A 15,730-nucleotide genomic window follows, 5' to 3' on the forward strand; every position below is an offset into this window, starting at 1 on the left:
TGTGACACAAAAACTGTGAATTCTTTGGCTCATTTCTAAAATGAATTTAGCAAATTTTTGAGCAAAGTTTATTTAGAAAGTAAAAGTGAGAGAGAGAGAAAGAGAGAGAGATTCACATCCCCAAGGTAGGGGAGGAGGCCAAAGCTAAGAAAACATGGAGGCCACAACTCAAAGAGCCACGTGGAGACATCAGCGTTTAACAAAGCAATGGCCAATAGTCTTCTGTTGTATAAATACACCACAATAAGTCTTTACATGTTTCTTAGTGTTGTTGTCAGTCTTTTAAATTTTAGTCCTTCCGTGGATACGAAGTGGTTTCTCATTGTGACTTTCTTTTGTGTGTGTGTGGTTTGTTTATTTTTTTAATTTTTATTTTAAAGATGTCACCGTGGTTTTCATTTGCATTTCTGATGATAATGATGCCTTTACATGTACTTATTGGCAGTTGGTATATCTTCTACAAAGTGGCTATTCAAGTCATTTGCCCCTTTAAAAAATAGAATTGTTTTATTTGTAATATTTATTTGTCAAATATATGAATTAGCAATTTTTTTCTCTTTCTGTGGTTTGTCTTTTGTTTTTCTCATTGCTGCTGTAGGGGCTGAAAGGTATGATACCTTTCTTCACCCATCATAAGGGTTATGGCTGATACCCTGATAACAAAAGACAGGTTAATGAGAAAAGCATAGTGTATTTATTTAATCATAGTTATATGTCATACAAGAGCCTTCAGAAGGAGGCCTCAAAGACCCTAGTAAATTTGTCTGTTTTTATGCTTAGATTCAATGAAGAATGGACAGCCACAGAAATGTGATTGGACCAAAAGGGAATGACCTAATGGGATAGACTGAGCAGGGTATAACGTTTGGAGATACCGAAAGAGGCACAGGACAAAGGGCCAGTATAAACCAAGCGTTTATTGGGGGAGAAACTCCCGGGCGAGGTTCTATGGTCCAGAAAGATGGGCCAGGGGAGTCGCGCCCCAGGAGGGGCGGGCTTTGGTTTCTAAGGGTGCTGTATTCAGGGAGGGTGTTGGGGGTGGCAGTGAAGCGGGGAGACAAAGCATCGCATCCGGTGTGGCCTGAAAAGTTTCTGCTGGCCCTTCTCAGCAGCTGCCAGCAGGTTCCAGGAAGCTGGTATGTGGTTGTGGGTTTGGGGTGAAGGGGCACATAGGGGATCGGTGGGTGGAGGGGCAGATGGGGGAGGTGAGTGCTGCTTCTCCCTGAGCCTAACACAGGGGACCCATCAAAGCCCATCTGCTCAGATTCTCCTTCACCTCCCTGAGCATCCTTCCTTTCTCCTGGATGCAGGCAGCACCCTCTCTGGAATGATAGTCCTGTGACCTACTATCAAACAAGGTAGGTCAGATCATTTCTTTACAGCCAGTTCTTACATAGAAAGGCAGGGGAAGGTTCAAATAATATTTTTAGGTTTTATGGCTGACTTTGGGGAAAAGAGGTTCTGGTTTTTATGACCTACCTCAGAGAAGAGAAATTCTAGTTTCTATGGCTAGCCTCAGAGAAGACTGAGAGATAAGAGACAGGAGGGCAGGAGAGAGTCAGAGAGAAACTTTGCTTCTGAGGCCTCATTTTGGAAATATCATTTCTGAGCCCCAACAGTGTTTTTGATGAATAGAAAAGTTCAACTAACTAATTTTGTAGAGACAGAGTCTCGTTATGTTGCCAGACTAGTCTCTGACTCCTGGGGTCAAAAGATTCTCCTGCCTTAGCCTCCCAAAGTGCTGGGATTATGGGCATGAGCCACTGTGCCTGGCCAGCAATGTTTTATTTTAATGAAGTTTAATTTATTAGTTATTTTTTATGGTGTTTTCTGTAACCTAAGAAATCTTTGCCTATCCCAAGTTTGTAAAGATATTCTCCTATGCTTTTCTTCCACATACGTTATAGTTTAGCTTTCATGTCTATGTCTGCGACCCATCTCAAATTAATTTTTATGTGTGGTGTGACACATAAAAATTTTATTCTGGCATTCTATGTTTCTAAATTAATAGACTGTACCTCTATTTCTTTCTTTGCTCATCAAGTAAAAAAGTTTTCTAAACCTAAACCTGAAATCTTGGAATATGCCCCTCTAAAACACAGCCAGTCACTTTAAAGACAAACTACTGTGACCTCCAGAAATTAAAAGTGATTTACTTCTTTAAAATCATATATTTCAGATTTAGAGAGAAAAATATTTTGTAGCATCTTTGTCCTTTAACTTTGCACTTCCAGTGTTTATGATGTTAATAGAATCAACTGTTACATTTGGGGGTGCAAATTTTTATGTATCATGTAATGGGTGAAATAATATGAATTATAACTGGGGTTTCATTCATTTTTTTCAATGTTTTTAAAATGAGTACATGTCTGGCTCTAAAAAATCAAGTCTACATGAAAAACAAAAGAAAAAGAATTCCAAAAAGAAAAAAGTGTCAAAAAATGCAGAGAAGTCAAAGAACAAAGAAAGTAATTGATAGATGTAAAAATTAGCAGCAACCTAAGTGAGAGGCATTTCTGCAGCATGGCAGAAGAGAAAGTCACAGCAAAGGAGACTGAGGAAAAGCAGGGCATACCTATATGAGAATTGAGAACTGAGGTCAATTTTTTTAATGAGGTGGAAAGGAAAGCCTGAGAAACTTTAAAGACAAAACTTCTTTGGGTCTTGTTTGGCAAACATCAAATACATTATGATACTGGAAAGCCACATGCGGATGCTTATTTTATTTATTTACTTACTTATTTTTTGTGTCAGAGTCTCACTCTCGCCCAGACTGGAGTGCAGTGGCACTCTCCCGGCTACCGCAGCCTCGACCTGCTGGGCTCTGGTGATGCTCCCGCCTCAGCCTTCAAAGTAGCCAGAGCTACAGGCACGTGCTACCACACCTGACTAATTTTTTTTTATTGTAGAGATGAGGTCTCACCAAGTTGCCTAGGTGGGTCTCGAACCTGCGTGCTCAGGCAACCCACTCACCTCAGCCTCCCAAAGTGCTGGGATTACAGGTTGAGTCACCAAGCCTGGCCACGGATGCTTATTTTAAAAATAGCTGGGCTTGGTGGCTTACATCTGTGATGCCAGCACTTTGGGAGTCCAAGGTGGGAGGATTGCTGGAAACCAGGAGTTCGAGACCAGCCTGGGCGTTATAGTGAAACCTCATTTCAATTTCAAAAATAACAACAGGCCGGGCTCAGTGGCTCAGCCTGGAATCCCATGCCTTGGGAGGCTGAGGTGAGTGGATTGCCTGAGCTTGCAGGTTCGAGACCCGCCCAGGCAACTTGGCGAGACCTCATCTCCACAGTAAATCAAAAAATTAGCCAGGTGTGGTAGCGCGTGCCTGTAGTTCCAGCTACTTGGAAGGCTGAGGCGGAAGGATCGCCGGAGCCCAGCAGGTTGAGGCTGCGGTGGCTGGAAGCGACCACTGCACTCCAGTCTGGGTGACAGAATGAGACTCCAACTCTAAATAAATAAATAAATAAAAATAGACTTTATTTTATTATTACTATATTATTTTAGAATACATTAATATGATTAATAGATCATTTTTTGGATCTACCCCCAAAATGAACTGACAGTAAGAGTTCTCATATGTCTCACACACAATTTCCCCATTCATGTGGTGAATTCTGTACAATTAATGAACCAATATTGATGCACTATTATTATTATTATTATTATTATTATTATTTTTAAAGATGTGGGGTACAATTCAGGGTTAGGTATACAAATGCTGATTATGCAGGTACCCTTGCTGATGAGGTGTGATGCACTATTTTTAACTAAAGTCCATAAATAATTCAGATTTCTTTAGGTTTTACCTAATGTTGCTTTTCTGTTCCAGGATGCTGTCCAAGATACCACATTACATTTACTTATCATGTCTCCTTAGGTTCCTCTTGGTTGTGACTGTTTCTCAAATGTCCTTATTTTTGATGACATTGATGATCTTGAGGAGTGCTGGTCAAGGGTATTGTAGGATACCTCTCTACTGGAATTTGCCTGATGTATGACTCATGATTAGATTGAGTTATGGGTTTCTGAGAGAAAGATCTTAAAGCAAAGTGCCTTTTTTTTGTGTGTGAGACAAAAAAAGGAAAAATTTATTTAAAAATAAATTAGAGAGAGAAAGAGAAGGGAGAGAGAAGATTCACCTCCCCAAGGTGGGGGAGGGGGCCAAAGCCAGGAAGCATGACAACAACCATAGCTCAAAGAGCACTGGGCCACACCAGAGTCCAGCAAGGCAATGGCCCAAAGTGCCATTTTAATGACATCATATCGAGGGCACGTTCTACCAATGTGATTTATACCTGTTGATGTTGACCTTGATATGGGTGAGACAGTGTTCGTTGGGCTTCTCCACTGTAGAGCTCCTCCCCATCCACTCCACTCCAACCACCAACTCCCCCATCCATCCCATCACCTCCTTCCCACACTGTCCTCTTTGGAAAGAAGTCACTATGCGCAGCCCACAGAGTCATGCTCCCCTCCCAGATGACAGAGTAGCCAAATGAATGAGATGAGATTCTTCTGCATGGAAGATTTGTCTCCTCTTCCTATGTATTAATTTATTCAGTCATTTATTTATTTTTAATGTACAGTCTTGGAAATTTGTTTTATACACTGGGTTATAATCCAATACTACATTATTTATTTTGCTGCTCAAATTGTTCCAATTTTGGGCAAGGAAAGCTCTTTCAGGTGGTTCTGAATGTTTACTTTTTAATCTTTAAATCCTTTAGTGTTCTGGTCAGTTTTATGACATGAGATGTAAAAACATGAACGAGGCTGGGCTAGGTGGCTCAGCCTGTAATCCCAGCACTTTGGGAGGCCGAGGTGAGTGGATTGCTGAGCCTGCGGGTTCGAGACCCACCCGGGCAACTTGGCGAGACCTCATCTCTACAATAAATCAAAAACTAGCCGGGCATGGTAGTGCATACCTGTAGTTCTGGTTACTTGGAAGGCTGAAATGGAAGGATCACCGGAGTCTAGCAGGTCGAGGCTGGGTTGGCCGGGAGCGGCCACTGCACTCCAGTCTGGGCGATAGAGTGAGACTCCAACTCAAAAAAACCAAAAAACAAAACATGAACGAGACCTACAGTATAACTATTGTATTGGCAAAAAACTCACCCTGATTGCGTCAATATTGAATGGACTTCTTCCTCTAAGTGACTTCGTGAAACTTAGTTCTGCAATGATTAGAAACATGAAAATGTCAACATTGAGTGTGTCACTGCGCTGTGGGATGTGCTGATCTTCCACACATAATTCCAACACCAGCTGGTGAAGGCACAAGGGTTTCAGGGCTGAGATACTGGGGTCCTTAGTCACTGCTCTCCAGCCACTTTCTACGTCCCCACAAGCTGAGCTTGGCCCCAGCCAGCTTGTTTCTACAGATGTTGACTCCGAATAAAGGTAGCTGCCTGGACGCAGGCCATGCCTCACAGATGGTAACTCAGTTCAACGGCTTTACAGACAAAGGTTGTCACACAGCTGGAGCAGTTGGGGACTCTCCAAGTCAAAGCCCCGGAGAATGTAAGAGATTAGAAATGAAAAAGGCCTGTATTAGTTATCTATTCCTCATAACACATCTTCAAAACATAATGGCATAAAGTAACAATCATTTATTATCTCCCATGGATCCTGTGGGTTGGGTGTAGGAGGTACTCAGAAGGGCAGGTCTGGCTTAGGGTCTCTCATGCTGCAGTCAGATGGTGGCTGGGATTGAGGTCAACTCAGGGCTCTGCTCACATATCTGGTACTTGGGCTGGGATGATCCCAACATGCAGGGACTGAGACAACGGGGGCATCCCCCTCTATCTCTCTGTGGTCTCTCCACCTGACCTCCCCAGCATGGTGCCTTCACAGCTGCTGGACTTTTTTTTTTTTTTTTTTAAGTCAGCATCTCATTCTGTCACCCAGGCTGGAGTGCAGTGGCATGCTCACGGCCAACGCAGCCTTGACCTGCTGTGCTCAGGTGATCCTTCTGCCTCAGCCTTCCAAGAAACTGGAACCACAGGCATGTGCCACTACACCCAGTTAATTTTTCTGATTTATCGTAGAGATGAGGTCTCACCAAGTTGCCCAGGCTGGTCTTGACCCTGGGCACAGGCAATCCTCTCACCTCCACCTCCCAAAGTGCTGGGATTACAGATGTGAGCCACTGTGCCCGGCTAGCAGCTGGACTTCTTATATGATGTCTCAGGGCACCTGAGGTGCATGTCCCCAGAGAGAGAAAGAGACTCCAGGTTGATAGTGTATTGCTTCCTTCTAATTTAGCCTCACATATGTGATAAAACCTCATATAGTGTCACTTTGCCAATTCATTAGAAGCACTTCACTAAGATCAGCTCTTAGTTTAGGGAAAGAGAATTAGATTTTGCTTTTTTTGTGGGACAGATGTCAATTCACAGACAAGTTTTTTTATTTTTTTAAGTCGGAGTCTCACTCTGTCACCCAGGTTGGAGCGCAGTGGCATGCTGCTCAGGCCACCGCAGCCTCGTCCTGCTGGGCTCGGCGATCCTTCTGCCTCAGCCTTCCAAGTAGTTGGAACGACAGGTGTGCACCACCATGCCCAGCTAATTTTTTGATTTATTGTAGAGACGAGGTCTCGCCATGATGCTCAGGCTGGTCTTGAACCCCTGAACTCAGGGAAACCTCTCGCCTCTACTTCCCAAAGTGCTGGAATTATAGACGTGAGTCACCGCACCCGGCCGTCAGACAAGTTTTAAAACCCCCGTAGGACCTTAGAAGCCTGAAGGTGCTGGCCTGGATGTCTTCCTTTGGCCCCTCCTGTCCCTGTCTGCGTCCTCCTCAGCGTCCTGTGGCCAGGAAGGGAGTGACAGCTCCTCTCCGCCATTGGTCCTGGGACACTGCAGCCCCCCTCCCCCTTGTGGTTTCCCCGTGCGCTGCCCACATGTTTACAAGCCGCCCTTTTATTAAACTCTCCTCAAATCCCCGGCTTGGAGACACCGTCTGTGGCCTGCAGGGATCCTGGCAGTGGCTTCCGCCTCCTCCGTCTTAGAGATGAGATGAACGACTTGGCCACGCCCCAGCCAGGGGCCGGGCTCGGGACACCTAAGCCAGGGCCTTTTGTTTCCACTCTGTTAGCGAACACACGCAGAAACCAGAGCGGAGCCCCTAACACTGCTGATTCCTCCCACGGGGCTCCACCTACACGTGACCTCCACAGGGCTGTGCCACCCTTGATGGGGCCCAAGGCACAGACGCTGACGGCACATTTCTCTACTACTGCGATACCCTGTTCAGCATTTATTTTTATTTTATAACCGACTGCGTTATAATATCATTAGTCATGGCTGAGTTTCTTCTTGCACCCCCCTTAACTTTTGTGGCCCCGCAGTGCCCTGCTGGCCTCACCCCATCCAGGCCGTCCCTGCAGCCCGCTGCATTAAGTGTGGCTACCACCCTGTGCGGCTGGCTGTGGCCTTTCCAGGGGACCCCAGGGCTTGTTTCAGTACCTCCTTGCTGTCTTTCCTGAGGTTTTACCTTTTGACTCTCGTTGGCCGCTGGTGCCACATCTGTGGATGTGTCAGCAGCATTTTGGTGGCAACGAGCTCGCCTTTGTAACAGGGGGAAGCAGAAGCTCCCTTATTCAGTCTGCTTTTAGGCCCCGCCCAGGATTGCTGGGGCGTGTGCTGAAGAGTTAGATGGATCAGATAGATGCAGGCGGAACTTGGAGGAGTTTACATTCAGGGTGGAAAACAGACAGTAAATGTTAGAATACAGTGCAATACAGGCTATTTGAGCTATATATAAAGTACTATGCGTATACAGCAAATCTGTTTCTCAGAGTTTGCTCAAAGAAATGAGGAGGGAGGAGGCTTGGCAGAGGGGAGAAGCAGGCTGGTGGCTGGCAGGGTCCCACAAAGGCGAGGTGAGGAGGCACCCCGGGTAACTGAGCACTGTCTAGCTTGCAGTTTTCTCTCCTGCTGTCGTTATTTAGATGCCCTCGTGTCACTGTGCGTAGCTGGCAGACTTTTCTCCTTTAGATCTATTCTGAGGCACAGAGGAATGAGACACTTCACACATCATCTTCTGCCGTCAGGGAAGGGGCTGATGCTGCGTGTCCAGGCGCGTCACCACGGCTTAACGACACGCACACCCACGGCTCTGGCCCCGCCAGTACTTTTCCCTTTGATGCAGGCAGCGAGGGATATTAAATGGCATTTCGTTATGATCTACTGGCTAGATGTTAGTCACGGCATATTTCAGAGTAAGCCTGAAGGGAGTTGAGATAACAATGTCACTCCAAAGTCAAGGAAGCCATTGCACACACGAGAGCAATCCCTAATCTCCTTCACAGTTATTGATCTGGCGGCATCTTGTTTTGGGCTGCGCCATCTCGCTTTTGGCTGCTAGTCTAGACATTTGGTCACTTTCTAGAGTTACTGTCTCTTCTATTTTATTTTATTTTATTTTGAGTTGGAGTCTCACTTGGTCGCCCAGGCTGGAGAACAGTGGCACACTCACAGCCACCCTAGCGTTGACCTGCTGGGCTCCGGCCATCCTTCTGCCTCAGCTTTCTGAGTAGCCGGAACTACAGGCACACACTACCACGCACAGCTAATTTTTGGTTTATTGTAGAGACGAGGTCTCACCAAGTTGCCTGAGCTGGTCTCGAACCCACGGGTCCAGGCAATCCACTCACCTCAGCCTCCCAAAGTGCTGGGATTAAAAGGCTGAGCCACCGAGGCCGTCCTATTTATTTTTATTTGAAAGATGTGGGGTACAATTCAGGATTAGTTATACAAGTGGCGTCGTACAGGTAAAGTTTGGGCCTCCCTTTGGTCCCCACTTAACCTGTTTTGAGATCAGGTACCCTTACTGATGTTATGTGCCCCCTCCCCTGGCAGTGTCCCACGACAGCCATCCCTTTCTTATAGTATTATGGCAAATGTTCTGGGTCTGCTCATGAGTGAGAACATGTGGTACTCAGTAGCTGCCGTCTCTTAAGAAGGATTGACCACCTGGCTGGATATAGAGAGATTTTTTTTTTAGGTTGGGCTTTGTTCCTGACTCACTGTGATAATCTGGGCAGATCATTTAATCTCTCATTCTTTCCTCCTGTTGTTATTCTTTGGAACCTTCTCACAGAATCACTACTTTCTTATTCCCTGTGTTCTCAGGCCTTAACAGATGACGTCATTCAACAGTCCTAGATATGGGGTGTGCTTCTCCCTCTGGGTCGTTCCTAATTATCTTATCTTCTGTTTCCACTTTACCTTCAACTTCCCCCTTTCCTCAGTCGTCTCAGTTTCACTCCACTCCACATTTCATCATTTCTCTCTGATGCAGCTAAACTACTATCCATTATGGTGCATCATCTTTAATGGGACCCATTTTTAGCTAATCTTTTGAAATGCAGTTCTGTGATTACATTTCAGCCTAGTTCTCTCTTTTCCTAACTATAGCTTTTAAAGTCTGCTAATATTCTAATATGAAGTCATTCATTCTAGTTTCATAGTAGTATGAAATACATATCTTATACATGCACTCATAAAACTGTTATCATTAGAAGGAAAACCCTAGTGAGAAAGACCCATCCTATGATTAACTTAATTAAATAATAGCTTCTCTTTAAGTTTACCTTCTACATATTGCATATATTATAATATTTAATCTGTGAAATAATTCCAGTCTGTATCACCATTTTACAGGTGAGGACATTTATGATCAAAGACGTCACCGACCCAGGTGGGATCTTTTGCTTTGGTTTTGTTTTCCTGTCTTGTGGATACCTCTTGTTTCGTGAATTCAGCATCTCTTCCTCTGAAAATTGCTTTTCCCCCTTCTTCATCCATATGGCTGCATTGGGAATAGTCGTGTCATGGAAAGAGCCTGCCCCCTGGCCTCTGAGCCTCTTCTCATAGATCTGTGGATTGGGGATTGTGGAATTTCTAGTTGTCTAATGGTAAAATGTCAAGCTTAGGAACCGTTGGTGGTCTGTTGACTACTACAAGGACTGCAGATGTGGGAGAAGGCATCTTGTAGACGGAGAGACTGAGAGGAGCACCCGAGCCCCTGCCTTCAGTTTCTCCACCCATGCATTCTGGAAGACGTCTCTGTGTCCTGGTAATACATTTTCCTTTGACTTAAGCTTAAGTTTGGTATCTGTCACTTGCAACCCCCAAAGTCCTAACTTTTACTGACTGCTGATTGTCATTTGGGTAGAAAATAGCTGACAAATGAAGATTTCATTCAAAGGCTGACTTATGCTAGTTCCCCAAAAGGTATTTGCTTAGTTTCTTCCTTCCTGATCTCAGCACATCTGGGAAAAAATCTTATCTATTAAAAACAGTTGCATTAAAAAATAGCCAAGTTCAATTTTTTTTTACAGAAATAGAAAAACAATTCTAAAATGGACATAAAACCAAAAAGATCCCAAATATCCAACACAATCTTGAAGAAAAAAAAAAAGGCAGGAGGCATCACACATTCTAATTCCAGACTATATTACAAAGCTACAGTAATTACAGTATGGTACAGGTGTAAAGACAGACATATAGACCAATTGAGTAGAAATGAGAGCCCAGAAATAAATGACACATACGAGGAGGAAACTTCAAAAAGCTGGAGTTATCTTTTGTAGGGTGGGTACCTTGTAGTACAGACCTTTCCCCCTAGGTAAATGTTCTAGGAACCCATTGACATCAGTGTTCCATCTAGTGTTGTTGTGAGAGGCTGCATTTAGTTTCAGAGAAATTCTTTCAACGTGTTTGCCCATTTCACAATGGGTGATTTATGAGTGCGCCTGCCTACACCGCACTGGGTGTTCAGCAGTTTTTGACCCAAGCCAGTATGACTCCAGTGTCCCATCCTCCCTAGGCACCTGATCTCACCCCAAGCAACTTTTTCTGTTTCCCTGAATGAAAAAAGTCCTCAAAGGGAAACATTTTGCCAATGTGGATGAGATGAAATAAAAAACGGCAGAAGCACTGAAAAGCATCCAAATTGATGAGTTAAAAAACTGTTTTAAGCAGTGAAAAAAGCATCTTGATAGGTGTATTGCATCAAATGGAGAGTATGTTGAAGGTAGCTGAAGTTTAAATGTGTAAGTATAAAGACACAATGTTTTATAAATAAATTCCAGGTATTTTTGGGTCCCCCCTCATATATGGTCAGGTATACTCATATATCTTTGACGAGAGTACCAAGAAAACACAATGGGGAAAGGACAGTTACTTCAACAAATGGTGTTGGAAAAACTGTATATCCACTTGCAAACGTATACAATTGAACCCTTATCTGACATCTTACATAAAATCAACTCAAAATGGATTAAAGACTTGAATATAAAACCTGAAACTGTAAAACTCCTAGAAGGCAAAGGAAAAAACTTCACAACATTGGTCTTGGCAATGATTTCATGACTATAACACCAAAAGCACAGGCAAGAAAAGTAAAAATAGACAAGTGGGACTACATCAAACTAAAAGGCTTCTGTAAGCAAAGGAAACAATCAGTAGAATTAAAAGATAACCTGTGGAATGAGAAAAGATATCTACAAGCCATATATCTGATAAGGAGTTAACACCCAAAATGTGTAAGGAACCCCTACTACTCAATAGCAAAAAAAACAACAACAAAACAAAAAAACAACTTCACTAGAAAATGGGCTAAGGACCTGAATAGCTGTTTCCAACGAAGACATACAAATGGCAAATAGGCATATGAAAAGATGCTTAATGTCACTAATTATCAAGAAAATGAAAATCAAATTTACAATGAGATATTATGTCACACCTTTTAAGATGGCTGCTATCCAAAAGATGAAAGTTGACAAGTGTTGGATGGTGAGGATATAGAGAAAAGGGAACCCTGGTAAGCTTTTAGAGGGAATATAATTGTTTTTTGTTTTTTTTTTTTTTTTAGTTGGAGTGTCTTACTCTGTCGCCCAGGCTGGAGAGCAGTGGCATGCTCACGGCCATGGCAGCCTTGACCTGCTGGGCTCAGGCAATCCTTTCACTTCAGCCTTCCAAATAACTGGAACTACAGGAGGTCGCCACAACACCCAACTAATTTTTTGATTTCTTGTAGAGATGAGATGTTGCCAAGTTACCCAGATTGGTCTAGAACCCCTGGGTTTGGGCAATCCTCTCACCTCCGCCTCCCAAAGTGCTGGCATTATAGGTGTGAGCCATCATGCCCAGCTGGGAATATAAATTGACATAACTATCATGGAAAACAGTATAGAGCTTCTTCAAAAAAATTAAAAATGGAAGCATATGACCCAGCAATTTCACTTCTTAGTACTTATTCAAAAGAATTGAAATCAGCATGTCAAAGAGATGTCTGCACTCCCGTATTCATTGCAGCACTATTCACAATGGTTAAGATGTAGAAATAACCTAAATGTTGATGAATAGATAAAACGTGGTAGATACATATGATGGAATATTACTTAGCCTTAAAAAAGGAGGAAATTCTGTCATATACTACAATATGGATGTACCTTGAGGATATTATGCTAAGTGAAATAAGCCAGTCACAGGACAATATTGCATGAATCCAATTATACATGGTATCTAAGATAGTCAAATTCATAGATGCTGAGAGTAGAATGCTAGGGGTTGGGGAAAAAGGAAATGAGGAGTTGCTAACCGACAGGTATAAAGTTTTAGTTATGCAAAGTAAATAAGTTCTAGAGATTTGTTGTGCAACATTGTGCCTATAGTCGATGATACAGTATTGTACATTTAAATATCTGTGAAGAGGGTTGATCTCCTATTAAGTACTCCTGCCACGATTAAACAGAAATAACAGCCGGAGTCATTCAAACTACAAGTCATTGTGAAAGCAACTGAAAACTGTTTGCTGTTAGCTAACTATGGTGAGTTTTATTCTGATATCTTTTTAAAGGAACTCAATCATATGTTCTGTTTTCCAACTTTTCAACAAATTTTCCCAGAAAGGAAAAAGGAAGTTCTTCTAAAGCATGTGTTGGTGATGGTCTCTGTTGACATGACAAACAAAACAACAAACTTAGTAGGGAATACTTGGCAGGCAGAGGATACTTAAAGGGCTCATGGGGCCCTAGAACAGAAAGAGACTTGAGATGACGAAGTGCTCTTTGGTGCTTGTGATGCCTCAGTGCATGAGCCATGGCGGACTCTCCACACTTGTCCTTGACTGTCAGAGTCACGTCATCGGTCGAGTTTCTAGGGTGATCAGAGAGTCCCTCTGCAGCTACTTAGAAGTTGCCTGTGTGCTCCTCATCGGTCTCACACAATTTTAAATTCTGCACTGTCCCTTCATGTTCATGGTCTGATATCAGGTGGCCACCTCCACCTTCAGGCTTCAGACAAGTGCCAATTTGCTCTGGGACTTTGTGAAAGGAGAATGCTTTAATCCTACCTGACAGAAAGAAAGTTTAATGATGCCTAACAATTGCTGAAGACCTAAAAAACACCTATCAGGTGTTTATAACATCAACATCGGGGAAGCTTTCTAGAAAAACATGGAGAAAAATACGATATTTGAAGAGAATGGAGGTGAACATACCAAGAAGTTCCAGTCAGCATACGTGGAGACTGAATTCACCCAGAATGTATTTCAAAAAAATCCTGTCAATTTGACTGAACAAACAGCTTTCAGATATTACGCTAATTGTTTCACTGACAAAATCAGTCCAGAGAGCAATTTATCTTCAAACATAGGCCTACTCATTGACCAGATACTTTTCCTTCTAACCCAAATTCCTCTTCCATTACCCTCACTCATTTTGATACTTTCACTAGTAGAGAATGCCCACCTGGCTTCTCTTTGTCCTCCCATTCTATCTTTGTTCCCCTCCGTAGGTTCTAATTTAAGAGGAGTTTCTACTGGCCTAGTAGATATTTACGAAGCCGGTGAAAAGCACACGGCAATTTCTCCACATAGATTTGGTGGGAATGAGGTTCATCTTATGCTATGATCTGTGGATTGTCATGCAAAATGAGATACTATGTTATGATGGCTGTAAATCGGTCATTATATTAGCTTTACTTGTCACAGCATGTCCCTGCATGTGGCTTCTGAGGAGGGCGCATCGTGAAAGCAGGTCGGGAACATCACTGTTGTCCATTGCTTGTGTGTGCATGTATGTGTAAAGGAGCTGGTTGGAGAAGAATGTCTCCTTGCTGAGGCTCAGAAAGCCGCATGGAGCTGGATGACACCAGGTGCCAGACCCCCAGAGTGGGAGAGACCCAGGTCTCCAAGCTGAGTTCTGGGATCAGCCCAAGGCTGTGGCTACATCAACGGGAAAGGCGAGAGGGCCTGGGGCGTGCCAGGGGAGTGTACCCCAGGCTCCCTCTAGATATGAAAGGCCTGGCATGCTGGAGGCCCACAAGTCAGGGTTAAGCCGTTTGTTTTCCTTTTATTCTTCTCAGATTTCCATGCCCTTCCTAACATTCAGACCTGTAAACAGCCCTGGGATGGAGAGAAGGTGGTGGCAGCCAGCACTGATGACTTCCACTGCTCCCCTCCCTCATGCTCCCTGGGGTCTGAGGCCTGTTTCCAAAGTGGGACTGGTTTAGGAAGGCCTCTTGACCAAACAACTAAGGGGAGGCCTCCAGAGCTCAGCGTTATCTCGAACGTGAGCACATCAAGCTCTGAGGCCAGCAGGCAAGTTACTGTTTAATTTTGAGTATTTTCAAACTAAAGTACAGCTATTTCCTTCCAATAAAATCCTGTATTATGGCACCACTCTTTGTAATCATTTTAACATCAGTGCTTAGTGTATAGATTGGAAAAGGGTAGAAAGTCAAAAATGGAGTGCCCCAATGTCTCCCACAATTTTGTACACAAAGAAGCAATTATTTTCTCTCCTAATTGGCAGAGATAGGCTTATACTCCACTTATTTCTGGATCCCCAAGTCGTTTGTTTAGCCCTGTAAATTTGCTGGTGAACCGTGGTAGTAAAGCTTCTCAACAGTTCTGCCTACCAGAATGCTGAGATAATCTAGGTATTTGGAGGCATGAAGTGGAATGACAATATCTCAGTGGCTCCGATGGAAGGTGACGGCTGATGTCCCCTGGTCCAGGAGCGTGTACCTCATGTAAACATTCAGGTCAAGTGGCAGAGCTCAGCTAATATCCAGAAGTCCACTGACACCAGAGCTAGCTTTCCATTCAGGAAAGGCTTTTAAGAAACGGAACCGGGATAAAGCCAAGATTAAGGGATAGGAAGAAAGCTTTCAATTGCGTTGCTACAATATTCTTCAAAACCAGACTTTGACTTCCGTTCAGCCTCTCTCTGGAGCTGAAGGTGGCTTGAGTTTCTTACCTAGGGGTGACTCCGTGAGTACTGAATTAGTTGACAATGTCCAGCATGTTTCCACCCAAGGTTAAGCGAGCGGCTGCGTGAGGCGTGTGTTGGGCATGTCGCGCTTGGGTGTAGCTTTGTCGCCCTGATGTACAAAACCGAGACTTCCCGAATGCTCCCAGAAAAGCACGACTGGCGGGGCACTCGGCAGGTCGCCGAGACGCCTTCCCGCAGTCTCTGCTCCCCCACCTCGTTCCCTCTCCTGCACGTTAGCACACCACGTCGTGGCGACGGAAATCCTTCCTGGCGAAGGGCGCCGGGCCACGCTGGGGATCTGTGGCGGAGAGCGGGACCCTCGTCATCGCCACGTACTTTGTCGCCGCGACGGGGTAACCCATGGTTACTGAGCTCCCTCAGCTAGGGGCAGGGAGCCTCCGCTCCCCGCCGCCCTATAAAAGCGCCCCGCAAAGG

Source organism: Carlito syrichta, unplaced genomic scaffold (genome assembly GCF_000164805.1).
Source record: "Carlito syrichta isolate Samal-C Ts95f unplaced genomic scaffold, Tarsius_syrichta-2.0.1 Scaffold301882, whole genome shotgun sequence".
In the NCBI taxonomy this organism is placed as follows: Eukaryota; Metazoa; Chordata; class Mammalia; order Primates; family Tarsiidae; genus Carlito; species Carlito syrichta.